General features: G+C 40.4%; 1 protein-coding gene and 1 non-coding gene across 18 annotated transcripts in view; both read left to right on the forward strand.

Annotated features, from left to right (window-relative positions):
- Window positions 1-21,965, forward strand: part of LOC122556528 (teneurin-2-like) — a 2,772,576-nt gene that overhangs the window by 1,781,998 nt on the left and 968,613 nt on the right. Inside the window, exon 1 of one of the 17 annotated variants that reach the window (XM_087995217.1) lies at window positions 19,372-19,425. The exons of the other annotated variants lie outside the window; for them this stretch is intronic. The gene's annotated coding sequence lies outside the window, so the exon portion shown is untranslated. Of the gene's footprint in view, window positions 1-19,371; window positions 19,426-21,965 lie in introns of those variants that run through there. 17 annotated transcript variants of the gene reach the window in all.
- Window positions 18,723-18,827, forward strand: LOC122557004 (U6 spliceosomal RNA). The gene has a single exon (XR_006313732.1). It is a non-coding gene; the product is annotated as a U6 spliceosomal RNA (small nuclear RNA).

The following is a 21,965-nucleotide window of genomic DNA, read 5'->3' on the forward strand; positions in this document are numbered from 1 at the left end:
AATTAAGCTTGACTTGGGAACTACCAAGTAGATTGGCATCAACTTTTATCAGCAAAGCAACAACGAACATAATTAATTGTCAACATGCATTTTGATAAAACAAGTCATGCTTCACAAATCTCCTGGAATTCTTTCAGAGACTAGCTAAATTGTTTTTTTGAGAAAAATTGAGTAGATATAGTTGACTTGGATTTTCAGGAGGTTTAATTAAATTCATTTAAGATTCTTGGAAAGCAAACAGGAAACTAACTGAGAATAGGGAGATACAGATAGGAGGCGGAAGATGTGGAAAATGGTGCACTGAGAACAACCTAGCTCTCAATGCCAGCAAAACCAAACAAGTCATTATTGCCTTTCGGCTGGATGTTACTCATGCCCCCCTACCCATCAACAGCACAGAGGTGGAACAAGTGAAGAGTGTCAAGCTCCTGGGAGTAGTTATCCACAACAAGCTCTGTTGGACTCTTCATGTGGGCACACAGGTTACAAAGGCCCAACAATGTCTCTTCTTCCTCAGGCAGCTGAGAAGATTTGGCATGACGGCGAATACCCTTGCCAATATTTATAGGTACGCCATCGAGAGCATTCTGCCTGGATGTATCACTACCTGGTATGGCAACTGTACCATTCAAGATCAGAGACTATTGCAGGGAGTGGTGAACTCAGCCTGGATAATCACAAAGGCCAACCTTCCATCTATAGAATCCACCTACTGTCAAGTAAAGGCCGCCAGCATTCTCAAAGATCATCCTACCTGGCAAGGTTTTTCTGCAAACTCTACCATCAGGGAGAAGGTACAGAAGCCTGAACATCCACACCAGCTGGTTTTGAAACAGTTTCTACCCTATTGTTGTCAGGATAGTGAATGGACCCACAAACTCTTAACATTTGCCTGTGCCTGTGTTTTTGTTTTTGCCGCTATTTACCTATTATTTACTTATCTATGCTACTTAACTCTGTGATCTGCCAGTATTGCTCACAAGACAAAGCTTTTCACTGTGCCTCGATACACGTGACAATAAATTCAATTCAATTCAATTCAATAAAGCAGTCTAAATACCTTGTGATCATGGTATTTATTAATATTGTGAAAGCTAGGAAGAATAGTAGGATATTCAGCCTCTTAAATTTATTTTGCCATTCGATTCGCTTATTGATGATCTGTAATTCAATTCCATTTAACCATGTTTTGCTGTAAACCCCTCGATACATATACTGAACAAAAATAGATTGATCTCAGTCTTGAGTGTTCCAATTTTCCCAATATTCATAACCTTTTAAAGAAAACATTCTAATTTCTGTTCAACATCTGCATGGGGCAAAAAAAAGTACATTGATGTTTCAATGCTAAATAGCCTAGCTGTAATTTTTATTGTGTCCCCCACTTGCTTTTCAGAGCATAACTCTTCTTATTTCGTAGAAATGACTGGAGGCGCAAAGCCATGATCAAATGCTTAGTATTAAGAGGGATTCTGAGCATTGTACAGAATCTGGGTCAACAAAAATGAATCACTGATGAATTATAGATTATTACGTAAGCAAGTGTGCTGCCTCAGTCAGAGAAGTTTTATTTTGGATTGAGAAAACAAGACACATTTTCTGATGGTCAATCCTCTGCTAAGAAAATAGCCTGAGAGAGCTTTAAACTCTCTTCGAGTATGTCGTTTACATCCACTGAAGGGTATAATATGTCATAAGAAATATGACAGCTCTTACACCACAACATCCATCCCTATTATACTAAACCATATGGTCAGCCTCAATTGTATTCTGTAATCCTTTATGACATGAGACCCATAAAGTGAGAGCATTTACACATTTAAACCAAATTCCAGCCATGCATCCAGTGAAGTTATGTCAATGGAGCAGAAGAAGAAAATATACCTCTGGTGAGTGTGAGATGACCATTCACAATGGCTAAGTGGTGAACACTGATTTATTTTTGGGAGGTAGGTTGAAACATTTTCTTTTTTTCCCGGAACTGCTGTCAAATTTTCTGACTGATTTAAAAAAAAACAAGTATTTTCGATCTCCTTTCTTCCTCAGCCACTTGAATCCCCTGCATTCGTTAGTGCTTTCTATCTTAAGATTTACCAAGAAGAATCAGAAGATGGAGCAACACCCAGCTGCTTATGTATCTTTCTGAAGTAAATTAGGCCATTTTTAAGGCTGTCTGAATTGCCAGCTGTATTAAAATGAATGCAGCCACACTGAAATGAATATTTTCTTTCCTCAGGGCAGATCAGGTTACATATGTGATGCCACCTTGCTGCGCGATGTGTAATAATAAAGCTCTTTCAGTTCAATTCAGTTTAATTCTGGATTGTTTAAATGATCATTCTTCAAAGATTAAAACCAGCAATGAGCCCTGATGGGATATGTGTATAAAGAGAGCGATTAAAACTAACCTGAGCTTCTTTCTACCATGCTTCTATGAATGGACGATTTCAGCAAAATGAAAAGTATCTTTCAGCAGGAAAATACTTCCCCATCATTGAATCATAGGATCACACAGTCTGGGAGAGGCCTTTTAGACCATCAAATCTGTACTGCCATGTATATTAGTCCCACCTTCTCACACTACGTTCATATTTTGTTCTCTCGTGGGGACCTGAATCCAAATTATCTGCACTCCAAGTTATCACTGCATGTGGGCTGTACATGCATTATAGAGCAGGGACCGCATCATTCATAGCTCCATCACAAACTGCTTTTGCCCATGGAGCTACCAAACTCCGATATGAACTACTTTGATATCCTGTTTTGTGACTTCAACAGAAGTTTCCCTTCCAAAGCTACACTGTTTAAATATTTAGAAATCAGTACCATGGAACATAATGGTTGCCTTGAGCTACTATGTTCAGTGATTTCCATTACATTAGTACCTTTTGCTTCCAATAAGAAGGCAGTGTGGCACCAGCGAGTTCACAGCAGATAAACTAAAATTCCATACACATAAGTAATGTGAAAAAAGACACATAGCTTTACAAAGGTTAAAGGTTACAACTAATGCTGGTAATTAAACACTACGATTTATTTAGCTGTTTACTTGCAAGGTATATGAACAGTGTCTTCAATTTATGCACTTATTTTGTGCTGCTGCAATATGTCCCAGAGTAAAGACGCGTGCTGTCTGCTCCTAATTAAAGACTTCACACTATAAGTCAGCTTTTAATTAAAACTTGAGTTGAGTGTGAGATGTGTTTAAAAAATGGAGCTTGCTTTTTCAAGTTTTGTAAATCTCTGGATGCTGGTTGTGAGATTTCAGATTTAAGCAGCTTTTCTGAAAAAAGGATTGAATGAATAAAAAAGAATGTGCAATGGCAAAGGAGCTACTTAAACAACTCATTAAATTGACTACTCATCCAACTCTGGTCAGTCAGTGGTTCAAGAATTGACTAATTGCTCTTCTGTTATATTTATACAGCATTGATTTATAAGTAGAGCACTTAGCTGTTGACCGAACTACTACACCGCAATTGTTAATGTGCCTCATTCCTTTTCTGCAGTTTCTGAATTTACCTTCAGCATTCCCGTATCTCTAGGGTTTCCTGTATTTTGTGGGGAAACGTTTCCTAATTGGTCTGAGGAAAGTAAACACTAACACCGATAAATCAACTCAATGTTTACTTCTCTATGTTTTGGGTTTATTTCCAAAATGAACATATCATGCTTCCCAAACATGAAATGCTGGAGCAGTTGTAAATTGATTATAATCTCTTTGCAAGGATTTTCACCAATGGGTTTTGTTATAGTTTGAACTTGAAAGCTTTATTCAATGACCTGATGACAGTTCCTGAAATCAGACAATTCACCAACAATCTGAAATCATTATCCTTCAGTCAAAGATAAAAGCGAACATTAATGCATATAAAAGGTGCACTTTTCTAAGAAAAGATTGTTAAAAAATTTTTGTTTGGGTGTAATGGCGGATAGGAGAACAAAGATTAAATAATGGATTTTCACAGAATCAGACTAACTCCAGAAATAATAAAATATGCAGATAGGACATGGATTTGGAAGCTCTGCTTTCATTTCAGAAAGATCCAACTCTTGCTGGCAAGCTATGGTGTCGAGTGAATCACTAAAGGGAGGAACCTAAAGTCAGAAGTATCATTTGCAATCAGCATTAAATTCAAATAAGTCCCATTGTTTTGGTTCGAAGAGCCTGATCCTGCAGTGTGGGAGTCAAATAATTATGCAGTGATGAGCAGATAAGTTATTTTTACATCCCAAATCCTTTAAGCATAAAAATAAATGGGCTGGACTTATCAGTTTTCAAAACAATTCATCTGCTAGACTATTTTGAATAACAGTGTCAGTTGGGAAAAAATGACCTTCTATGGCAGCAGTTTTAATAGCAATTCATTGGCATTTCCCAAAGGCTGTTATTATAATTGAAATCATAATGAATGTTTGGCTGAGTTCTAAATGCTGAATAAGTAATTGCGTTAGAATAATTCACATATTGATTGACAGTTTAAAGAGGCAATTAAAGCATTTGATGTAGTAACTAAGCAGGACATTCTATTTTGTAATAGATTGAGCACTTGAGATTTAAGATCTTTGAATGAGTTTCATAAATGAGAATTTACTTTTCAGAATTGCGTATATGAGTTGCTTTGGAGAAGGCATAGAGGATATGTAGAGATATAAACTCCAGTGGCATGGGTGTATGAAATGACATGGATAGACTGAAGAGGACATGAGAGTATATTGAGGCATATGAAGTGGGTGAGGGTCCTGACTGGGCATGGATGGTGTATGAAGAGTGAATAGGGCAGTGAGAAAGCATAAAGGATGAAGGTCATTGAGTTTAATAGCTCATAAAGTGACTGGATCGAAGTCCCAGGAATCTAGGGTGGGCCTTGATATTCGCCAACCCAACATGACCACTTACAATCTGCTTCCAGGATTGGATGACCTGACACTAACCCTTTCCAAAGCTTACATTATGTCAATGGGTCCCTTTAAACTGAGGGGAATGCTGGGACTGCTGAGTCTGGAGATTTTCCAGCTGCCTCAACAGCAAAAATCCAAATCTAAGTGGAACACACTTAATGGCTGAGCCCTGACAGACATTTGAGGTAGAAACTTTCAGATTCGCCACCATTTGGCTGAAGGAGTCCCTCTTTACTTCAGTCCCAAATGACTTGCCCCTTACGCTGAGACTGTGTCTCTGGATTCTAGATTCCTTGGCCAAGAGAAGGTCTTTCAGCATCTACTTTGTTAAGCCCCTTCAAACTTTTGTAAGCTTCATTGCCGCTGCCAGGACTGGTCTCCTCAAATTCTCTTCATCAGCCAATGCCGCTAACTCTGGAATCAGTCTGTTGAACCTTCATTGCACCGCTTGCACAGAAAATATATTCTTTCTTAAGTGAGGAGACCTAAACTCTACATAAAACTCTAGGTGTGGTCTTAACAAGACTCTACACAATTACTGCAAGACATATTTATTCATATCTTCAAATCTTATTGCAATAAAGGATAACATGCTATTTGCCTTCCTAATTCTTCCAATTCTATGTGTTAGTCATAATGTCATACAGCACAGAAACAGACCTTTTAGTGAAACTCATCCATGCCAACCAGATATCCCAATTTAATCTCATCCCATTTGCCAGCATTTGGCCCATATCCCTCTAAACCATTCCTATGCATGTACCCATCCAGATCCCCTTTAAATGTTGTAATTGTGTCTGTCTCCAGGACTTCCTCTGGCAGCTCATTCCATACTTTGAATTAGAGTGTTGCTGGAAAAGCACAGCAGGTCAGGCAGCATCCAAGGAGTAGAAAAATTGACATTTTGGGCAAAAGCCCTTACACACACCACCCACCACGTGAAAACGTTACCCTTCAGGTCCTTTTTAAATAGTATCCCTTTCACCTTAAACCTGTGCCCTCTAGTTTTGGACTCCACACTTGAGGAAAAAAACCTTAGCTATTCACCTTATCCATGCCACTCACATTTTTATAAATCTCTATTAGGTCATCCCTCAGCCTCCGACACTCCCGGGGAAAAAGCCGCAGCCTAGTCAGCCTCTCTCTAGAGCTCAAACCCTCCAGTTCTGGCAACATCCTTGTCGATCTTTTCTGACCCTCTCAGTTTAACAAAAGCTTTCCTAATGAAAGGCCTTAGTGACTCATGAACAGAGGCACCCAAATCTCTCTGGATATTAATGCTTCCTGTTTCTCACCATCTAATAAATACTGTGAATCCTCTTACTGTTAAACTGGATTACTTCACACTTTTCCACATTGCATTTTACCAGTTACATCCTTGCCTCATTATTTGCTGTATAATTCATTTTAATGACTCTTATTCCCAACTAATTTTGGTTCACTTGCAATCTTGGAAATGTTACATTTGATCCCCACATCCTAATAATTGATTTTGAATGTGAATAGCTGTGGCTAAACACTGATCATTCAGGTACCATACAGTCACAGCCTGCCAACCTGAGAATGACCCATGTGTGGCTACTCCCTGTTTACTGTCCATTAATTAATTCTCACTCCTTGCCAATGTATCCTCTCAATGCTATGTGGTGTAATTTTATTCACAAACCTCTTATACGGGTCATCATTAAAAGCCTGAAAATCTAAAAAAAACCACACCCGCTAGCCCCCTTATATATTCTACAAGTTATATTCTCAAAAAAACTCTTCACAAGTTTGTCAAACATAATTTCACTTTCATAAATCTGTGTTGATTCTGTCCAATCTTACCATGCAAATGATAATGTAAATTATCTTGAAACTTAGATGGACTTCTGTGCAGTTTCTATTGTCATATCATGTGCAGGTGAAAACTTAAAATAACGTCTCTTTTTATTCTACAGAGTGACCCTTACAAATTACATTGTAAACAATGCACACACTTGTTGCATTTATCTGAGCTCATACCTGCATTAAAATAGGAAAATAAATTATCATAAACATACCTAAGCTTGTAATTTCACAATATGACCATCAAGTCTCAACATTGAAACTGCAGCTTCAGAGCACTTTTCCCTCAAACTGAATAATGTGATGCTGTTCAGATTTTATAGCAAAATAGCCAAGTTTAAAAAAAGCAATGTTGATCAGGTGCCAAAAGGCATCTCCATTTATTTTTTATACTTAAGGCTTCATGCTGATCTTATGTTGTACAAATTAGTTTCTTTCCATTTTATTTGCTTCACCTATTGATGGTCTTTGTTTAAACAAACATATCTTGCACCATTGGGAATGGCTTAGAATTGAGACACTGCTAGGTTCAGAACATTGCTGTGGAGGTGTCGATACTGTAGTCTTTGGTCTATAGACACATTAGTTCATAGTGATTTATTTTCCTGTCCTCTCGAGAATAGTTGGAGCACTCAAATGTCACTGTACAAGTACAGCCCAGCTTAGCCATGCTGCTGTTCTTCTCCCAAGTGTTTGCCTCTAAAAAATGCAGACTCTCGATTGAAGCAAGGCAAACAGTCTATTTACCCAGCAATGCAAGCAAACTATTTGTAGAGTCTATTTAAAAAGAGTTTCTGCAACAGAAGTTAAAGCAGTTTCCCGATAAAAGCATATTGTTTTTTTTCTCTCTCTAGCATAATGTAGTGAGCAGAGGATGGCTGCATATGTATATAAAATCAATTCCAGTCATTTACAGTGCTTTAAGCAACTCTAGAAGCACTCAGCGTGCTAACCAGAAAGACAAACAGATATAACACCTCCACATCCAAATGAAGAACAGGCAGAGGAATAACAATGCTTTATTTGCCAGAAGTAAATCAGTAGGGTCTGCCTTGCTTCTGATAAGTGTTATACTCCTTTGTGACCTGTTTAATGTTAATTAATTCGGAACCATTGCCCAGAATTTTTGAGTGAATCATTTTTTTCTCTACAGATTTTAGTCTTTGCCAGTTGTCAGTCTATTCACACTTTGCAAATATATGTTTTAAAAGATTTTTACCAAAACTAAATGAGTGAAGTTGATTTGTGTTCGGGCAGCTCCATTAAACAAATGTTGTTACATCACCTTCTTTCAGGGTAACTACAGTTAGTAACTCAGTTTAGTGGTCATGCTCTGGATTTCCTGGTTGGCAAATGAATAGTACTTGGTAATTACTCTGCTTACATCTATTCAACAGACTTTTCATTAGTATTCTCACCATTTTAAAGAAGGGTCATTGGAACTGAAATGTTATCTCTGATTTCTCCCCACAGTTGTAGAGTCATAGAGATGTACACCATGGAAACAGACCCTTCAGTCCAACCCATCCATGCCGACCAGATATCCCAACCCAATCTAGTCCCACCTGCCAGCACCCGGCCCATATCCCTCCAAACCCTTCCTATTCATATATCCATCCAAATGCCTCTTAAATGTTGCAATTGTACCAGCCTCCACCACATCCTCTGGCAGCTCCTTCCATACTCGTATCACGCTCTGCGTGAAAAAGTTGCCCTTTAGGTCTCTTTTATATCTTTCCCCTCTCACCCTAAACCTATGCCCTCTAGTTCTGGACTCCCCGACCCCAGGGAAAAGACTTTGCCTATTCACCCTATCCATGCCCCTCATAATTTTGTAAACCTCTATAAGGTCACCCCTCAGCACCCGACATTCCAGGGATAACAGCCCCAGCCTCTTCAGCCTCTCCCTATAGCTCAAATCCTCCAACCCTGGCAACATCCTTGTAAATCTTTTCTGAACCCTTTCGAGTTTCACAACATCTTTCCGATAGGAAGGAGACCAGAATTGCACACAATATTCCAACAGCGGCCTAACCAATGTTCTGTACAGCCGCAAAATGACCTCTCAACACCTGTACTCAATACTCTGACTAATAAAAGAAAACATACCAAACTCTGCCAGAACTGCTGAGATTTTTCCAGCAATTTCTGTCTTTGTTTCTGTTTTCCAACATCCACACTTCTTTCATTTTTTGTCTAATCCAAGTAATTTGTTAGTCAATTTAATTGTTCATGAAACAAAATAAATAAAGGAATAAGATGGAATTAAGAAAGTTAATCAATTGTTAACAAAGCTTTTTAATTTCCACTAATAATTAAATTGTGAAGGAATGAGACCTCACATTGGGAAAAGTACACTTTCAATGTCAGAAATGTTGTTTGCAAGTAATTAGGACTTATTATCTGTTCGTTTTTTTAGTTGGTTGGTGTTGCAGCTTCATACTACTCATTTTTCTAAAATCAAATTTCTTGTTAAGGGGTCAGTGAAACCAATCTTATGGGGGAGCAAGACAAATTGGATAGTAATTTCCTGATTTCAACATTTAACTGCACATGTACATATACCTGAAGCTGCTTGTCAGCACAAACTCCTGAATACTGAGAGACTCACCATTATTCTTACTGCAAAATCTAGGCCACAATTTCATTGTGTTAAAACCAAAGTACTACATCTGACCATTCAATAGGGTATATTTCCATAATGTGTTGTTACGTTTGTGAGATTTCCCAAAGCATTTCACAAAGTGAAATGCAGTGCTATGCAGGGGCTGCAATAATGACAACTTGCATTCATATAGCACCTCAAATGAACTAAAGCATCCCAGACTGCTTTATCAGAATTTTATCAACATTGAACCACATACTAATTAAATATTTGGATGAGTGACCATGTGTTTGTTAAAGTAATAGTTTTAAGAAGCAAATTAAAAAAATGTCAATGAAAATAAGATGGAAAGTTTTAGGGAGGATAATCCAGAAGTTAGATCCTAAACTGGTGAAAGCATATTTTCCAATGGTAGAGTGTTAAAAATCAGAGATGCTCAAGAGGTAAGAATTGGAGAAGCAGAGAAATTATTGCAATGTCAGTAGATGAGGAAGTCATTTTAGCAAGGATGTATAAAGTGAAACAAATCGACTATTTAATATATATCTTTTTTGAGGGTTGTTGGTCTGAATATCTTCTAGCTCTTCCATTTGTGCGAGGTAATATTTCCTATCCACAGGATTCATCAGAGCAAATGGCTAGCACCTTTTCAGAACTTGACTGACGTTTTGGTCCAGATAATATGTTCAAGTGGGTGTGGAATTTAAAAATTTATATGACGGAGAGGTGACAATGTGATGAATCAAAGTGAGCTGATTTGTTATCTCGATTAGGTTGCAAGTATTTAAGGTGAAGAGAGGGAAACTTCAAAGGAGATGTGAGGGGCAAGTTTTTTACACAGGGAGTGATAGGAGTCTGGAATCCGCTGCTAAAGATGGTGGTGGAGGCAGATACAATAGGGGCATTTAAGAAACTTTTAGATAACCACTGAATATGCAAGGAATGCAGGGAGAGGGAATAAGGACGGGCAGAAGGGATTAGTTTAATTTGTTGTCATGTTCATCCGAAGGGCCTGTGCCTGTGCTGTCATGTTGTGTGTTCTATTACCGGTGAGTTAATTTACATGGGGAAAAAAAACATTATTTTTCTATTTTCTTGAGTTTGCAGTATTTGATCTAACACATTATACACTGCAGCACAATGAAACCAATGATTTTAGGAAGGGAAGGAAACAAATTGACAGGGGCAGAAGAAAGTTAGAAGGAAAAGGTCTTTCACAGCAAACTTATCACAATTACAGGGTGCCAGAATACCGTGCACAACTTCCACATGTATCCATGCAAATTAATTTTCTTCACTTTATAGAACTCCTCAAGACAGCCAAACATGGCTGATACGTCAATTTGTGAATTGGAGCCCATCAGTGTTACTCTTCAATGGCCGGAAAGGGTAGCTGCAGAGAATTAAATTGCCAGTCTTCTTATCACCCACTGCAAAAAGATTTGAAAGTGCAATGTGTCCACTCTAGGTGTTGAGATAAGGATCAATCTGAGCTGTTCTATTTGCAGTGCTTCCCACAGCAAGAGGAGAGTTGCTTAGCTCCTCCGGCAATCAACAAGCTAGTGCTGATGGACAGATGCCGCCAGGGGATGTCAGGCAGTGTTATGACATATGCATTGCCTGGCAAATTGATAAATCTGAAAACCTGTCAGGTTTGAAATCCAGAATTTAGACTGAGCCATATGTGCCAGTCCATTAAATTCTTCGATAAAAAAATATATTCTCCACTTCATTTCAAAGCAAAATTAGAAAATAGCTCAGTAGAGCTATTTCATCAAACTCTGCCTCTGTGGGAAACATGAAACTGCCATTCGATTTTGTGTTGACAAACGTCAAAGTAGTGTTTTACACAAGCGCAGAACCTGATAATTTTGAAATTCTTATCTTTGTTTTCGACTTCCTCCATATATTCACCCCTTCCTATCTCAGTAATCTCTTCCAGTCCCACAACTCCTCGAGTTATCTCCCTTCAGAAATTCTGACCTCTTGTGCATCCTTAATGTTAATTGATCCACCAATAGAGGGTATGCCTTCAGATCCAAGATGAAAGCTTTTAAATTCCATTTCAAAACTTATCTGCAACTCTCCCTCTCCCTTATTTAAAGAAGCTCATTAAAAGCTTGCCTCTTTGACCAGGCCTTTGATCATCTGTCATAATGTTCACCTTTAGATTTTTTTTCACCAACCTGTTCAGAGATGTTATTTCACATCTCTGGAGTGGGTGAGATTTGAACATGGGTCTCTTGGCTCAGAGGAAGGGACATTACCACTGTACCACAAAATGTTCTCCAATGTAACATTGGATCATCTGTCAGCATCAGTGGAAAGAAAAAATGTTAACATTTTGAGTCATATCAGACTCAAAGCATTAACTCAGTTTTTCTATCCACAGACACTCCAGACATGCTAACTTTCTCTGGCATGTCCAGCTTTCCTGTTGTAGGTCTCCAACATCCACAGTGCTTCTATTTTGTAAATTACCATGTTTTGCTTGATAACATTTTTCTGAAACACCTCGGTACATACTGGTACTTTGCTATTCAAATGCAAGCTACTGTCATTGTAGCATCAGAATTATGCACAACCTGCGATTTCAGAGCTTTACATCATGGAACCACAACCATGAATCCAACTTGACAATTTAACAAAGTCTTTGTATAAAAGACAGTGAGAATAAACCCAGCTAAAACTGGGTACCTGCAGCCACCATAATTAAAAAGTCATGTGTACGAAATGGCTGTGGTATTAGCTGAGGAAGCACAATTTAAAGATCATAGTGGCAGGGTTTTCAGTGGCTTCCTGCCACAGCAATTTCCTGGAAACCCCAATGGGATTAAATCCCAATCAGGAAGAAGGTTGACTGCCTTTGCGGGGTGTGAGCATCTGCAGAGCAATTCTGGCAGTGGGTCAGAGGCTGGCACCCCACTGGTCATCATCACCGCAGCTCTGAGTGCAATGATCCTGCAATTGGTTTAAGAAGGATGAGCATCATTGTAACCCCAGAACACAAGATCAGAAGGTTGGGATCACTCAAGGATAATCAAGGGGAGAGGGCGGGTATGACAAGGATGGATTCCCTGCCACTGTTGTGCCCATCTGTCGAACAAAAGATGCTGAATAAGGAGGAGGGATCCACTCTCCAACCAGCTCCAGGCATGTATTTGGATGAATACATGAATAGGAAAGGTTTGGAGGGATATGGGCCAGAAGCAGGCAGGTGGGACTAGTTTAGTTTGAGATTACGTTCGGCTAAACGATCTGTTTCCATGCTGTATGACTCTGTGACTCTTTACTTGCCTGCCGAATTGAATCTCAGCATTGACAGAACTAAGTGCCCCTTATGTGGGCATTTATGGTCCTCAACTGGCCTCCTGTCAGGAAGATCAGCCTTGAATTTTCCCAAGCCAGGCAGAACTTGGGAGAAGTCAGGATGGTGACTCCACCCTGAGCCTTGCCACCCCAGGATACAGACACCACCCTCACTCGCTAGCTGCTCGCTATACCATGTCTTCTTATGATCCCAGCAAATGGTAATAACTGGAGAAGTCAGATTCGAGGGTGAAGGGAGGCATCCTTCAGCCACATTCCTGAAGAAAGACTCATGCCCGAAACGTCGATTCTCCTGCTCCTTGGATGCTGCCTGACCTGCTGCACTTTTCCAGCAACACATTTTCAGTTTCGAGGGTGAAACCTGGCTTGATAGATCACCAGTTTTACTTTTGATTTATTGTCATCAATGAACATACTTACAAGAGGTTGCCAAAGTAATTTTAACAAAAGAACATAAAATCTATTACACAAAAGAACATAAAAATTATATTCTAAGAGATAAGAACTATTGGGTGGAATCTTCCCAGCCCCGATCAACGTGGGCTTTAGTGAGTCAGATTGGAAAATACGGCAAGATCAGAAGAAATGTGATTCTGAATGGAAAGAACTCAAAGCCTGATTCTGCAAGCAAATTTTGATTGGCAAGATGAGAATCTTGCTTGTGAGTGGTGAGAGACTTTTTTTTGTGAATTTACATACCATTAGTACCTAATACTGCCACATTGATATGTACTATCCACTGTGGAGTCTCAGGTAGATACAATAGTGAAGAAGGTATTTGGTATGCTTTCCTTTATTGGTCAGAGCATGTGAGTACAGGAGTTCGGAAGTCATGTTGCAGTTGCACAAGACCTTGGTTCGGACACTTTTCGAATACTGTATGCAATTCTGGTCTCCCTCCTATTGGAAGGATGTTATGAAACTTGAAATGGTTCAGAAAAGATTTACAAGAATGTTGCCAGGGTTGGAGGAATTGAGCTATAGGGAGAGTCTGGACAGGCTGTGGCTATTCTCCCTGGAGTGTCGGAGGCTGAGGGGTGACATTATAGAGGTTTATAAAATCATGAAGGGCATGGATAGGGTCAATAGACAGGGTATTTTCCTTGGGGTGGGGGTGTCTAGAATTAGAGGGCATGGGTTTAGATTTAAAATGGATCTAAGGGGCAACTTTTTCATGGAGAGGGTGGTACGTGTATGGAAGGAGCTGCCAGAGGAAGTAGTGGAGACTGGTACAATTACAACATTTAAGTGGTGTCTGGATGGGTATATGAATAGGAGGGGTTTAGGGGGATATGGGCCAAATGCTGGCAAATGGGATTGAATTCATTTAGAATATCTGGTCAGCATGGACTGAAGGGTCTTTTTCCATGCTATATATCTCTATGACTCAATGGCTCTACGCTGGACAAAACTGGGCAGCTACAGTTCTCAGGGCATTTATCAATGACAGCAAACATCTCAGAGCATGGTACATGGTCAACAGTTGCTTAAAACGTCCCGCCAGAACTGCCACCACCATCCTCATTCACAGATGTTGGCATCAGATACGTATCAGCCCCACTGTGCCATCACAGCACATCTTCAACCCACTTTTTTTGCCATGTGGACAGACCAGCAGTTCAGCCTCTTCCCTGACGCAGACAACAAGATCAGAGTCTGTCCCTCATGGGAGAGAGAGAGAGAGATTGAGAGACCATATCAAGAGAATTAGGCATTGCAATGCCTGGAACATGACGGGTGAAGGGGGAAGGGGGAAGCCTCTGGCAGTGCTGGCAGCGATGCCAGGATGAGCCGGGAGGGCTCCACCCCAGCCTGGGGTCTCCCGGCGAGCTAGAAGTAGGTCCCACTGATTCTTCCAGCATGGACCCCAGGCTGAGCTGAGGCTTCAGGTCCACAGCTAGGCCCGGGGACATAGAAGAGTGGAAACATCAGTGAAGGGGACAGGTGGCGAAACAGTGGCAGCATCTGGAGGAGGATTGGATGGAGAACAGAAGGTATGGAACCCCCGGCATCCCCAGGCCCATGGCTCCAACTTGGACCTGGAGGTCGTGGGAGTGGTGGCAGCAGACACCCATAATCGAGACCCTAGAGCCCGTTACAGAGACCCCGAGTGATGTCAAGCAGCGACTGGAGGAACTGCAGAGGAAGAATGAAAAGAGAGAAAGTTGAATTCTATTGCAGCAAATGGTCGAAGCCATTTCACAATTCCAATCTGTGTAATTTGCTTCACACATTTCTCCTGGTTCTGTGTCGAGCACCTCCTCAAATCCATTTTTTATGATTAATGGATCCCTGTTAAATTCAAGGACGTTTTTTATAAATATTTTTATTGAGAAGATTTTGAATTTTTTACAAAAAAATAAAGTTACTACAAAATAATAGAACAATTTTGCAATATAACAACAATAACATTAAACAAACTATTACGCCACTCCACAAATAATTAAGGAAAAAAAAACTCTCCACAAACTACAATTCAATAAGTAACTAAATTAAAACAAGAAGAAGCTAAATTAAACCGAGTTTACCCAAGGCAGATTAAATTAAATTACGTTAAGTTACAAAACTCAGCGCAATGCCACCAAAGCTCCCCATCCTTGGGAGCATCAATTGGCATGCCCGTATTTGTTCAGAATTCCTCCTCCGAGGGGGTCCCGGGCCACCAGACACAGCTCCAGTGGCAATACAAAGGCCCTATCCAATATGGCTTATATGTCCGCATCTATATGGTTCAAAAAGAACCACCACGTCCATTAAAAAAAGTTCTGTTTTCTGGTGCACCATACTTGTAAGGAAGTCCCAGGGGAATGTGCACCATAACTAACCTATGCAACCCCGAGGGTCATAGAGTCATAGAGATGTACAGCATGGAAACAGACCCTTCGGTCCAACCCGTCCATGCCGACCAGATATCCCAACCCAATCTAGTCCCACCGGCCAGCACCTGGCCCATATCCCTCCAAACCCTTCCTATTCATGCACCCATCCAAATGCCTCTTAAATGTTGCAATTGTACCAGCCTCCACCACATCCTCTGGCAGTTCATTCCATACACATACCACCCTCTGCGTGAAAAAGTTGCCCCTTAGGTCTCTTTTATATCTTTCCCTTCTCACCCTAAACCTATGCCCTCTGGTTCTGGACTCCCCGACCCCAGGGAAAAGACTTTGCCTACTGACCCTATCCATGCCCCTCATAATTTTGTAAACCTCTATAAGGTCACCCCTCAGCCTCCGAATCTCCAGGGAAAACAGCCCCAGCCTCTTCAGCCTTTCCCCACAGCTCAAATTCTCCAACCCTGGCAACATCCTTGTAAATCTTTTCTGAACCCTTTCAAGTTTCACAACATCTTTTCGATAGGAAGGAGACCAGAATTGCACGAAATATTCCAACAGTGGCCTAACCAATGTCCTGTACAGCCGCAACATGACCACCCAACTCCTGTACTCAATACTCTGACCAATAAAGGAAAGCATACCAAACGCCTTCTTCACTATCCTATCTACCTGCGACTCCACTTTCAAGGAGCTATGAACCTGCACTCCAAGGTCTCTGTTCAGCAACACTCCCTAGGACCTTACCATTAAGTGTATAAGTCCTGCTAAGATTTGCTTTCCCAAAATGCAGCACCTCGCATTTATCTGAATTAAACTCCATCTGCCACGTCTCAACCCATTGGCCCATCTGGTCCAGATCCTGTTGTAATCTTAGGTAACCCTCTTCGCTGTTCACTACACCTCCAATTTTGGTGTCATCTGCAAACTTACTAAATGTACCTCGTATGCTCGCATCCAAATCATTTATGTAAATGACAAAAAGTAGAGGGCCCAGCATCGATCCTTGTGGCACTCCACTGGTCACAGGCCTCCAGTCTGAAAAACAACTCTCCACCACCACCCTCTGTCTTCTCCCTTTGAGCCAATTCTGTATCCAAAATGGCTAGTTCTCCCTGTATTCCATGAGATCTAAGCTTGCTAACTAGTCTCCCTTGGGCAACCTTGCCGAACACCTTACTGAAGTCCGTATAGATCACATCTACTGCTCTGCCCTCATCAATCCTCTTTGTTACTTCTTCAAAAAACTCAATCAAGTTTGTGAGACATGATTTCCCATGCACAAAGCCAGCCCTGGGGGTATTTTTTGACACCCAGCTTATCAGAATGTTCTTTCTCACACAAAATGAAAGAATACTAAACAATTTCTTCCCTTGTGTGTCCAAAGAGGGGAGATTCGCTAAAACCAGGAGGAGGGACATCGGATCTTGACCTCAGATCCCAAGACCACTTCCAAAACACTCGCTATAGTGTGCCAATACGTACAAAGCTTGTGGCATGACCACAAACAATGAGTAAGAGTACCAACATCTATTTTACATTTAGGGCACATTGGGGACGTTCCCGTCTTTAATTTTGCAAGCCGCTCCAGTGCCAAATAAACTCTGTGGAATTCCTTCAATTGCAGAGCCTGCATCCTATTGCAAATTGAAACCTTTCTTCCGTTCTCCCAAATATTCTCCCACTCTTCTGGTGAGATCTCCACCTCGGTTCTTGAGCCCAGATTCCACACAGTCGTTCGATATCCTTTGAGACACTACCTCCAAATAAATGGCAGAGGGTGCTGACCGAGAGAGTACCCATGGACCAAAGCACTCTCTTCTCCCTATCTGACTTACAGGGACTAACCATTTCTGTAGTCTTTTTCTTTATAAAGTCCCTAACCTGAAAGTAATTAATGAGGGACTAGGCTCTGCTCCACAGGTAAGTCCCTGGGAGCTTTCGCGGAGGTTGATGTTGCGGCCGAGGGCAAACTGGTACTGCAGGGGAGTGCCCTGCTTGTTGTGATCCCTGTGGTCCTTTCCCCTTAGTCCTTTTTTTTACCCTTCCTTTGAAACAAAACATTGAAGCTAAAAAATAACAGGTCTTGCAGTCTAGAACATGGGAATTGCACCACAATGGGGAGAGAGGGAGGGTGAATGCACCATTTTGTCTGGGTTTTTGGGCAGAGCCCAGCAAGGCAGACCTACTGGATCACTGCCATCTTGGATCTCTAAATTCAAGGATTTTTATTCCCGCAAAAAGCGGGACGAACTTTCCAAATAATAATGCATTATGAAACATCATATCAGCATGCAGAAATAAAACAGTTGAAGCAGCGTGATCTTCCTATGGCACACACATTTATGGGAACTTAGACCTTGTTCAGAATTGAGAATAATTCCTGTCTCTGAGTCAGAAATTGCAGGATACAAGCCTATTCCAGATATTCTTGGCAGATGGGAACCAGAGTTCTAATTCTCCTTCTGGATTGATATCATCAGGTGGTTGTGAATATTCCATCACATGGTTTGTAGAAACACAGGGGAAATCAATATTAATTATTCTGGGCTAAAGATGGCCCTTGAACACAAAAATGTGTCACAAAGTTTGTCTGAAATAAACTCTTTTTCATGACATGAAGTGAACCTAACATATCATTTTTATTTGAGATAATAGATTCTAATCACAGCATAATGATAGAACACCAAAGGAACTTAAAATGACAGCCCAGTGAAGGATCCTGCCAGATTGTTTGTTTATCAACATATCTTGGCACTACTACTTCCTGCTGTTCTTCAAGACCAAACAGTGAAGATCTGAAAAGAACAACACCATGTCTGTTGAGCCTTCCGATATATGATTAACTGCTTGTTCTTAATTTTCAACATTGTTTGATCCCTTTTTATTGAATTAAATTTTTACATTCTGCTTCTCTGTATACTCAGGATTGTCAGCCAATCTCTGTGGGCTGCGCCATTGTGTAAATATACCCAGAACATGGAACCAATTCACTGAGTTTACATCGATGGCCTTAGTTTGGTAGCAGGTTTCCTGACCCATGTGATCATGGAGATTTTGTGAATGATCCTTCCATTAAGGTTACACATGAGCAGGCATTTGGAAGAGAAACAACATTGTTGGTAGCTTTTGGTGAAATAATAGAGCCTTCAGACAGAACATATCAGACTGATTCATTCCTAATGCAAAACGTAGTGATCCAAGCAAGGAGAGTGATGTTGTGAGTAGTGCTAACAGTTTACCTAATTAAAATTGGAACGAGACAGAGAAGATTGGCATGCCCCCTGCGCAAAGATGACGCACAAATTCATGAAGCATTCTATATAGGGTCCTTGTGGCTCTGTGGTAGTGACCCTCCCTTCAGACCAGAAGATCTGGATTTAAGTCTTTCCTGTGATAGAAATGTCTCATGTCTGAACAAATTGATTCAAAATATTGACGTAACTGTTCGACATAAGAACAACTGTTACCCTTCCCCCACCAGGGACTTTAGAAAACAGAACTCTGGATGTAATGCTAACATAGGACATGAGGTTTATTCATGTTGCTGTCGGCCCTAAGATCCATAGCAGCTTATTTCCAGCAATAATATATTGCCAATTTGCTTTGAATAAAGTGCACGTTTTGAATTATTTTTCCATTTTCATTCACTTTGCCAGATTATTAAGTTTAATAGTACTCTTTGATCTTCTGTCATTGTGCTGTGATTAAGATTTAACATTTTAAATAAGAATGGTAGGGAGGGTTTTGGTTCATTTAATGAAAAATTATCTTAGTGTCTTTTCAAGACAGCTCTCGTGACTCATACTCGGTCAAGGACTTGGTCAAGCTTTGAAAGGAAAAGGGCAAACTGAAAAGCTGCTGATGAAAGGCAGATCCTCTTCATCCTGTACAAAGATATAACTAAAGAATGTCTCAAGATTAATGGTGAGCTGCTTATGGTTTGAATTCTTAGGTTCTTGATCCTGGGGATTAAGTTCTGCAGTCAGCATTCGTATTAATTTCTTCTGTATGTTATCTTTATGGAGGTGTTAATCTCTTTATTATAAACATATTAACGTCTCCTGTTACATTGGATTCACAAGGTTTAATGTTTTATAGAATTATCTTTACAGAAGATATACATTGTTAGTGCATTTACTAAACAAAGTCATCCCTTTTACCGTGGACTGTGATTCACATGAACACGTTTCCCCATTGCAAGCCTTCGAGATCGTGTTTTCTTCCCTTGTCTGACAAACACCTCTATATTTTTAAGTGTAAGAACTATGCAGTTTTTATTTAGTCATTTGAGTAGAAGTGAAAATTTTATGAAATTCAGGATCAAAAAAATGCAGTCACAGAAAGAAATTGAGAAGTGTAACATCAGGTTCTGTACACACACCAGGTGTTCATTTCTTTCCTTCCCTCCCCTAATTTTAAATGGTTTTCTTGGTAAACTGAACCATCCGTACACCCCTCTCAAATTTTAACATCCTCCAATTCTGGACTTCTGTTCATTCATGATTCCTGTGATCCAGCCTGGGTGAACAAAGCCTTCAGCTACCCATATCCTACATTCTGAATTATCTCCCAAAAATTCTCTACCTCCTCTTCTTCTTTAAGTATCGCCTTTAAACCTAGCTGTTTGATCAAGCTTTTGGTCATTTCTTACATCTCTCTTTTTTTAATGACTCATTGTCAAATTCTGTTTGAAAATGCTCCAGTGATGTGCCTTGGGATTATTTATCATATTGTTGATGTCATATATGTGCTAATTGTTGTTTATAAAATCACAAATGAAACATAAGCTACATAACCGTAGAATGTTATTGTTTCTCTGCTGGAAGGTGTTGTGGTAAATATGGTCCGGTTTCATGATTGTGAGCTACCTGCTTTGCCCTATCTCCGACTTAATCAATATCAGAAGCAACTGGCAATTTTGTTTTGAATAATTGGGTTTTGGCCATTTCTGGCAATGCTGGCATGTATTGCACAACCCATGTGCCCTTGAGAAAGTGGTGCTGAGTTCTGTACAGCTCAAACATAACTGCCATGGGGGATGCCATGATGGCTCAGTGGTTAGCACTGCTGCCTCACAGTATCCACAGTGCCAGAGACCTAGGGTCGATTCCAGCCTGGGTGACTGTTTACACATTCTCCCGGTGTCTGTGCGAGTTTCCTCCCACAATCCAAAGATGTGCAGGTTAGGTGAATGAGCCATGCTCATTAGTTGGGGGGAATGGGTCTGGGTGGGTTACTCTTTGAAGGGTCGGTGTGGACTTGCTGGGCCAAAGGGCCTGTTTCTTCACTGTAGGTAATCTAATCTAAACCTCCCTGTCTTTATAATCTATGCCACCCTGATAATGGCAAGTGTCCAGTATGTCATCTTAACTACTCTATTAACCTGTCCTGCCACCTTCAAGGTCCTGGGAAAAATGTTGGTGATAATACATAAAAGATGAAAATTTAAGTCCAGAGAAGTTGCAAAAGACATGACAAAATCAGTGCAAGCACAAGGTTTTTGAAAAACAGGGGTGGTGGTGATGATTTAAAATTGTTGAATTTAAACATCTGTGAATCCAAATGCAATAAAGTACACAGATGAATGAAAAGTTGCTGTTCTTAAAGCATACAATCAGCTTCATTGGAACCGTTTCGAAGGCTGAAGTCAGAGGAAGAATAAGGTGGTGAACTAAAATTCCAATATTAAGCAACACTGCTTCAAAACTAAGGGTGGAATCTTCCCAGCCCCCATATAATGTGGACACTGACAAATCATCTGGGAAAATAGGATGAAATCAAAAAATTGAGATTCCACAAAACGTTTTGACGGTGAGATGAAAATCTCAGTGATGAGCAATGAGAGACCTGTTTGCACAGATTACTATCTCATTAGTTCCTAATATCAGCTCATTCAGATGCATTTTCCCATACTCCAACACACCAAATTGAAACTAGATAGTCAGGACCCAATAATTCCAGCTGTCTGCTTGCTCCACATAGTAAAAACAAGGACTGTAGATGCTGGAAACCAGAGTCTAGATTAGAGTGGTGCTGGAAAAGCACAGCAGGTCCTGCTCCTCGGATGCTGCCTGGCCTGCTGTGCTTTTCCAGCACCACTGTAATCTAGACTCTGCTTGCTCCATATGTCTTCCATCTTGGACAGGAATCACCAAAATATTATGGCATGATCCAGGGGCAGCGACTATCCAAACCCCTTTCCTCGGAAGTTGGCAACAGACACACATCAGTCTCACCGTATCACCATAGCACATCTCCAACCTACTTACAATACTGTTCTATACTTCAGTGCTGCACGTTGAAGCATTATAATGCTATTACCAGACACACTGTTTATAATCACAGGGACCCAACTCATGGATTAGACCAGAGCACTCCACATATTCTGTTTGTGTTCACTATTTGGAACCTTCTTGGATGCTCACTGCATATCTATACCTTTCCTTTCCTTGCCTTTTTATACT

This window comes from Chiloscyllium plagiosum, unplaced genomic scaffold (genome assembly GCF_037043375.1).
Source record: "Chiloscyllium plagiosum isolate Xiang-an unplaced genomic scaffold, Cpla_swu_hap1 HiC_scaffold_16, whole genome shotgun sequence".
NCBI lineage: Eukaryota > Metazoa > Chordata > Chondrichthyes > Orectolobiformes > Hemiscylliidae > Chiloscyllium > Chiloscyllium plagiosum.